This window comes from Triticum aestivum, chromosome 6B (genome assembly GCF_018294505.1).
Source record: "Triticum aestivum cultivar Chinese Spring chromosome 6B, IWGSC CS RefSeq v2.1, whole genome shotgun sequence".
Lineage (NCBI taxonomy): Eukaryota > Viridiplantae > Streptophyta > Magnoliopsida > Poales > Poaceae > Triticum > Triticum aestivum.
In genome coordinates, this window is record NC_057810.1 from 418,397,368 (window position 1) to 418,404,764 (window position 7,397).

At 48.6% G+C, this 7,397-nt stretch overlaps 1 long non-coding RNA gene across 1 annotated transcript; it reads right to left on the reverse strand.

Annotated features, from left to right (window-relative positions):
- Positions 1-4,261: 4,261 nt before the first annotated feature.
- LOC123137314 (uncharacterized) lies at positions 4,262-7,022 on the reverse strand. The gene is made up of 3 exons (XR_006468063.1): positions 6,592-7,022; positions 5,544-5,659; positions 4,262-4,700 (listed from the first exon to the last, which is right to left on the reverse strand). It is a non-coding gene; the product is annotated as an uncharacterized lncRNA (long non-coding RNA).
- Between the last annotated feature and the right edge of the window lie 375 nt (positions 7,023-7,397).

Here is a 7,397-nt window from a genome sequence, read left to right on the forward strand (position 1 = left end):
GAAACAGAGAGAGAGGGGGGGTGGGGCGCGCCGGCCATTAGATACGTTTAATCTTTGCCGTCCATCACCTTTGCCGTCCGCTAATGTGCACTTTGCCGTCCGCTAGCGGACGGCAAAGAGGGGGGCCGTTAAGTATTTTTTAACCAGCTCCTCAGTGGGGCCCCCTCCCTCTTTGACGGCAAAGAATCTTTGCAGAACAGGCTGATGGCAAAGGCTTTCTTTGCCATCAGCCTGTTCTTTGCCGTCTGCTTTCAGGTAGCTGATGGCAAAGAACTTCTTTGCCGTCCATTAGCTGACGGCAAAGAGCTGGCAGATGGCAAAGTAGCTGATTTCAATAGTGGCTAGATATTCTCACAAAAATTAGAAACATTTGTCCGTCTATTTAGTAAATCAATAAACCACAACCATTAGATTAGATTGAAGTTGGAAAAAATTATCCACCATGCCATGGATTTATTTTTAACTGCCCAACTTTTCTATCTCAAGCAGCCAATCGAGAGAGAAAAAAAAAGCCAATCAAAGTTGCGGGCTCTCCATCCTCAAACGATATTGCCACCATGTTTTTGGATGCCCTAGCTTGCTCCTCGTCAACCTATCTATAAAGATCAATCAAGAATAACGCAGCTGTCATATTCCTGAGCCCATGGCCGGTCGACCTAGCCGCCGTATTCCGGAGCCCGTGGCCGATCTACCTACCATCAGCAGCTCAGGTTTTAATCTGCATGCCCCATGTACGCACATGCAACACGAAACCCTACAAGATCGATCCAAGCCTTGCCTACAAGTAAGCAACAACAAAGAGCTACTCCCTCCGTTCCAAATTAATCGTCGAGCAAAAATGAATATATCTAGAACTAAAATACATCTAGATACATCCATATCTGCCTACAAGTAATTTAATTTGGAACGGAGGGAGTAGGTACTTAGCTCAGGTTCTAATTTTTCTGCCCCATGTATGCACATGCAGCATGAGACCCTACAAGATTGATCCAATACTTGCCTTCCTTCTAGGTACGTGGCTCAAGTTTTGATTTTTCTCCATGTACACACGTTCACCACGCAGTTGCGTTCGATCTGGATAGCACTGCATCGATGTTAACTTGAGTTATTATGTGTCTATGTTAGAGTACGTAATGGGCCTAATGGCCTAGGCCGGCGGTATAGTCCGTTAATCTTATGTTAATTAGAGATAAGGGTCGCTTGCTTAGGGATCAAGTAAACCTCTCTATATAAGGAGATGAAAGGTACCAATCTAATTAAGTAAGAATTAAGAAGGAAATCCCTTCCCTCTTGCCCTGCCGTGGACAAAAAGGCCCCCGCCCGGCCCTCTCACGCCCTCCTTTTAGCAGCGCCATAACAATTTGGTATCAGCTAGCTTTGATTCGATCATGTCTTCGCCCCTGCCCGACCTGTCTCTTCCGCTGCCGAGATCCTCCGTCGCGCCCGCCCCCGCCATCCTCACCCCGGAGGAGGCGTCCGGGGCGCTGCGGGACCTAACCCAGGCAGTCCAGGAGATCCGCATGTTCTTGGCCGGTTCCTACGGGCCGCACCCGGCTGCGCCGACCGTCGCCGCCACCACGCCGCCGTGGCTGCCGTGGCAGCCGCTGCACCAGGCGGCCTCCGCCGCGCTTGCCGGGCCGCTGTCGCAGCCGCTGAAGCTGACATCCACGCCCCGTCCTGGCTGAAATGGCAGTCGCCGCTCCTGGCGGCCTCCGCCGCGCCCGGCGCTCTGCCGCTGGCCCAAGGCGTCCCCAAAGCGCTTGCCGGGCCGCTGCAGCTGCCATCAACCGCCACCACCGCCCCACCCTGGCTATAGTGGTAGCCGCCGCTCCTAGTGGCCTCCGTTGCGCCCAGCACTCCTCTGCAGTAGCCACCGCCGGTCAGCTCCGGCCCCTCATCGACCGCGCCAGCAGGAGTCCTGATCCACCAGAAGTTCCCGGTGTCGCCATTACCGCTTCCCCAGGGTGTCCCCATCTAGCAAATCAAGTTCCTGCCGTCGCCGTCACCGCTTCCGGCTTGGAACGGGGGTACCCAGACTTGCCTGCCTGCGGCCCACGGCGTGGCTCCACCAACAGCCCGGTACGACCTAACATCAGCAGCAACAGCTCAAGACCCTCGCGAGGGACCAAGCCTCGCGAGGCGGACGACACCAAGACCTCCCTGGGGGCGGCCTCCTCAGGCTCGCTCCCGAGGAGCGGAGATATCTATGCAAGGGGCACCTCGCGAGGTTCACATGACGTGAGCCGTGTCGACCAAGGCCAGGCGGGCGCCAGCGGGCGCAGTGTACCAGTTTCCTCTTTGGTGCTAAAGAGGCAGGCGCAGACGAGGAGTCTAGAGGCATCAGGCAATGGTTTTCATATCGGTGCAACGAGACCAAGACTAGCAGGACGGCAGGACGGAGGTCATCGCAGAGCCCACGACAGCGTCACCACCAGAGCCTTTGGCAGGCGAAGACTACTTTTGTCAGGATAACTTGTACTAGTTGTCTTCCTTCAAAATTGGTCGTCGTGGGATCCCTTCCCGCCTACATTTGGGAAGAGGACCGGAGCCTCTATAAATAGGACTAGTCACCACCATAGGAGGGGATCATCTTAGACCGGAGAGAACTGATCTGGGACCGGATCCATTCCACCAAGACCATCCTCTCCAGCTCATAGAGCTCAAGAACACCTCTCCTCCGGAGGCTGTTCAACCATTGTACTAGTTCATCCTCAGCCCACGAGGCAATCCACCACCACCACAGTGGAGTAAGGTATTACACCACAACAGTGGCCCGAACCAGTATAAATCTCTGTGTCTCGTGTTCTTTGGGTTCGTCGAGCTAGGCCGTGAGAGCGTTGAGCGAGCGAGCTAGGGAGATGGAATACTTCGTGCGCACCCCAAAGTTTGAACCTCACAAGGGTTTGCCGAAACCCAGAATCCGACATTTGGCGCTCCAGGTAGGGGTGCGCCAAAACTTCGTCTCTTCGCCTGCTTCACCTCTCCGTCTTGCTCCCATGGCCGGCACCGCTTCCCTGACTAGATCGACAAACGCACGCGACGGGGCCCTGGGCCTCCGGGCCCTCACCCCCGCCTTGTGGCAAGTGCAGTGGCCGCACAAGTTCAGTCCGGAGATGTCGCCTCGTTATGACGGCACGGCGGATCCATCGGCCTTCCTGCTGGCGTACGAGGAGGCGGTTTTGGAAGCTGGAGGCGACGACAAGGTCATGGCCAACTGGTTCCCCATGGCACTCACCGGTGTGCCGCGTGCCTGGCTGCTCAACCTGCCAAGATCTTCTATGGCTTCCTGGGAGGAGCTACGCGGCCTTTTGTCGAACGCTTCGCGGCACCAGCACCCCTTGCCGTTGCGACCCTCCTCGGCGGCTCGCAGGCGCCGCCCTCGGACCGCCACATCAAGCAATTCTTCTGCCAAATCGGCGCCACCTCTGTGTAGCAGGGCGCCCCTCCGGGATGGGCGGTGCCCAAGGCCGACCTCACCTTCGACTCGAGGGACCACCCCGCAACCACCGCTGGCTCAGGCGCACTCCCGATGCTCTGCACACCCACCATCTGCAACGTAGCAGTGACCAAGACCCTCATCGACGGCGGAGCCGGCCTCAACATGCTCTCCATGGAAGCGTTCGGCTTGCTTCACGTGTCGTACGGCTGGCTCCGTCCCACCAAGTCCTTCCCCGGAGTTGGCAGCGGTTCCACCAGCCCCCTAGGGCAAATCCGCCTCCCGGTCACCTTCGGTACCCGCGACAACTACCGCACCGAGCTTATCGACTTTGACATCGCTCGCATCTGCCTCCCGTACAACGCCATCCTTGGGTACCCTTCCCTGGCTCAGTTCATGGCGGCAACCCATCCAGCCTACAACCTCATGAAGATGCCGGAGAGTAGCGGCGTCCTCACCGTAGCCAGGGACACCAAAGAAGCCCTGACGGCTCTCGAGCTCGCCTTCAGGGCCGCCGCGGTGGCACGCCCGGCCGACGGAGCCCCAGATACAAAGCACAAAATAACCAGGACGCTATGACAATATGTCGATGGACTGGATATCCCAATGTATTTGTGACATTCACATGCAACACAGTTTAGTCAGAAATTCAATCAATGCTACAAGAAGTAGGCCAAACAGCATCAGAAAGACCTGAAATTGTTGACCAAGTGTTCCACATAAAGCTCAAGGAGTTCGTGAGAGACATAAGAGAAAGGTAATACTTTAGAAAAACACTCGCAAGTAATACCCAACTACTTGATCACACCTCTTACTATATCCCTATAGAAAAATAACTAACGGTTATTTCAAAATTGCAGTTATATACACAATAAAGTTCCAAAAAAGGGATCTCCGACATGCCCACATAGTCATATTCCTTGACAGAAAGGAAAAGAAACACAAGTACCCCGAACCATCAGAGGTAGATAGGATAACATGCACTGAAATTCAAGACTAGTTGATCCATAAGGATATGTAGTGGTTGAGAACTACATGTTGCATGGACCATGTGGCATGGTCGACAACACATGTATAAGAAAGTTCCCTAAAAAATATGACAGTAATACCACTGTAGGTGAAGATGGATAACCAGTATATAGAAAACGATAAGATCAATAGGTGCCTCAAGTACACGTACATATCAGGCAATGACGTGTGTTGAAGAATATTTCAGTTCAAAATGCACTTTCAAGATCCCTGCATCGAAAGGTTGCATTTCCACCTAGAGAATGAGCAACAAATCATTTTAACTGATTATACAGATTTAACAAAGATCGTAAGGAAAGAAAGAGTGGGAATAACAAAATGTACATAGTGGATGGAGACAAACAAGATCCCGTGAAGCAAGAGAATTAACATATGCAGAGTTCCCGTTAAAATGGGTATGGAAGAAAAAAGAGAAAAAGTGGGGCAAAACAAAGAAAGGAAGATACGCTGGAATGATATATATGCTCATACAACAAATGGTGAAAAATACTACATGCGAATGCTACTTAACGCCCGCAAAGGATGCATGTCTTTCAAAAGGAACCGTAAATGGAGTTGTCCACACTTCATACAAATCTGCTTGCGAAGCACTATGATATCAACGACAGAGTGGATTGAGTGCATAAATGGGGCATCAGACTGGGTGATTGGCTACCAGCTAAGACAACTGTTCACAACTCTTATGCCATTGAAGTCACAAGCCCAAAAATATTGTGGGGGACATGCTCAGAAGTTCTAAGCGAACACATGGAGTATAGGCAGAGAAGGCTCTTGAACTATCCTACACTTTGACTAACAGATACACAGAAGCAAGGATACGCCTTGGTGAAAGTAGATAAGCTCATGAGACAAGCTGGAAAGACATTTAAGGAATACCCCGGAATACAACATTCGGATTCTTCACAGATAAAGTAACTTGGAAACAGACTACTCAATGAAGAGATAACATCATTCCAGGATCTTTGGCAATATGAACTCTGAACAACTACATGCGTTTGATTCAGTAATGGAATCGATGAACAAAAATTTGGGAAAGAATATATTTGTGGACGGCTATGGCGGGATCTGTAAGACATACCTACGGAGGCAATCACAGCAAAGTTGTGTTCCGAAGGAAAGATAGTACTAGCAGTGGTGTCATCTCATATTGCAGCGCTGCTTCTATAGGGAGCACACTCGAGGTTCCACATCCCCCTATCCTTGCAGAAGAGTCAACATGTTAAGGTTCCCACTTGACCTACTAAAAAAGACGTCACTTATACTACGGGATAAAGGTCTAATGGCAAATAAGATATGCTTTGAGGCACTAGACAGAAGTAAAGGTAGTACTATATTTTCCTAAACAAGTGTTCACAAATGGATAGCTACACGTAGCATTATCAAGATTCACAAGAAGAGATGGACAATGTGTAATGGTAAATGATGAAGATAGCAAAGAGGATGATGTGGTCAAGAACATTGTCTATACTGAACTATTTTAAAGGTATGGAAAAACAAAAACACTTTTAGTATGATTCTTAGATAAGAATAGGTACATGAAAAATTTGTACACTGCAAACTATCTTCAAAATACAAATTAATAGCATACCAATGCTAACATGATATGGCAGGACAAATATGGTCCACTGCTCTGCGTAAGTACTGGAAACGTGCATCAACATTTGAAGGAAATAGTTAATCAATACCAAACATGTACACTATATTTTCTGATATTTGTGGCTTAATATATAGTACAACACAATATAAAGAGCATCTGTGCATCATTATAATTTGTATGACAATGCGGTCAGACCTATTTTACTACTCTATTAATATAAATACATTTTTGTCTTTGGGAAATATTAAACTAGAGTTACTCACAATTACACTGATTAATACATATATTTGTTCAATATGAATTGGGGTAAGGTTTTTATTATTTATATGTGTTAAATATGAATTGGAGTAAGGGGGGCTAATACTGCCGATTACGGTCCAAGCCTGGAAAGAAGTGGAAGGGGCATAAGAAAATAAACATTTTCCACTAACAGGCAGTACCTTAATCACATTATATTGGTATATACAACCGTACAAACATAATAAAAGGTTAATAAAAAATCGCAATCAGGAAAAGGAGAAAGGGGAACCTGTAGGACGAAGAAAGCTGCCGATGTGGAGGAAGACGACGATGTGTCTGGCTGCCTCGACTGGGAACGACGACGATGCGTCTGGCTCGCGCGCTAGGGGAAGACAACGCTGCCGCCATCCTCATGCTGAAGATGGATTCAAGCTGGCAGCGGAAGACAAGATCCAAGCCCACATCACATGCGAGTCGAGCTGGGAGGTGCCTCAGTCGAGGACGAGCAAGCTAAAGGGAGAGCAAACTGATGGTAGCTGAGTTACCAGTCGGATCTCATTCGGTCGTAGGAATTTTGGAATGAGCGAGCGGAGAGAAGAAGGAAAGGAGAAAGGGGATCGGGCAAGAGTACGATTTTTTATTTGTAGGGAAGCAACTGCAATACGTTTCTTTTAGCGGTGCAAGAGCTACATGCTCACATGTGAAGGTACGGTCTGAGCAAGAGAGAAAATGTGTGAGCATTGTGTTGTGTGCATCTCCGTAGCCTATTGGGGTAAAGCACAACTAAAGAAAATACTATTTAAAGAAAAACACAAGATTATTTTTGCCGGAAAATAAACACAAGATTTTCTACATATTAGCCAGGATTACGTACAGTGTACATGCTCAAGAAAAGTACTGTGCACATGCCCAATAAAATATAGTCCATATATCATGTATTTAGCATAAATTATAAAAAATCAAACATATAATACATAATCATACGAATATAAAAACCATAACCAATACCAACGATTCATATTTGGACTCAAAATTAATGAGCATGGAACTTCTTTGCAAAACAACTATATATTTTACATGAACAAATCTACCACG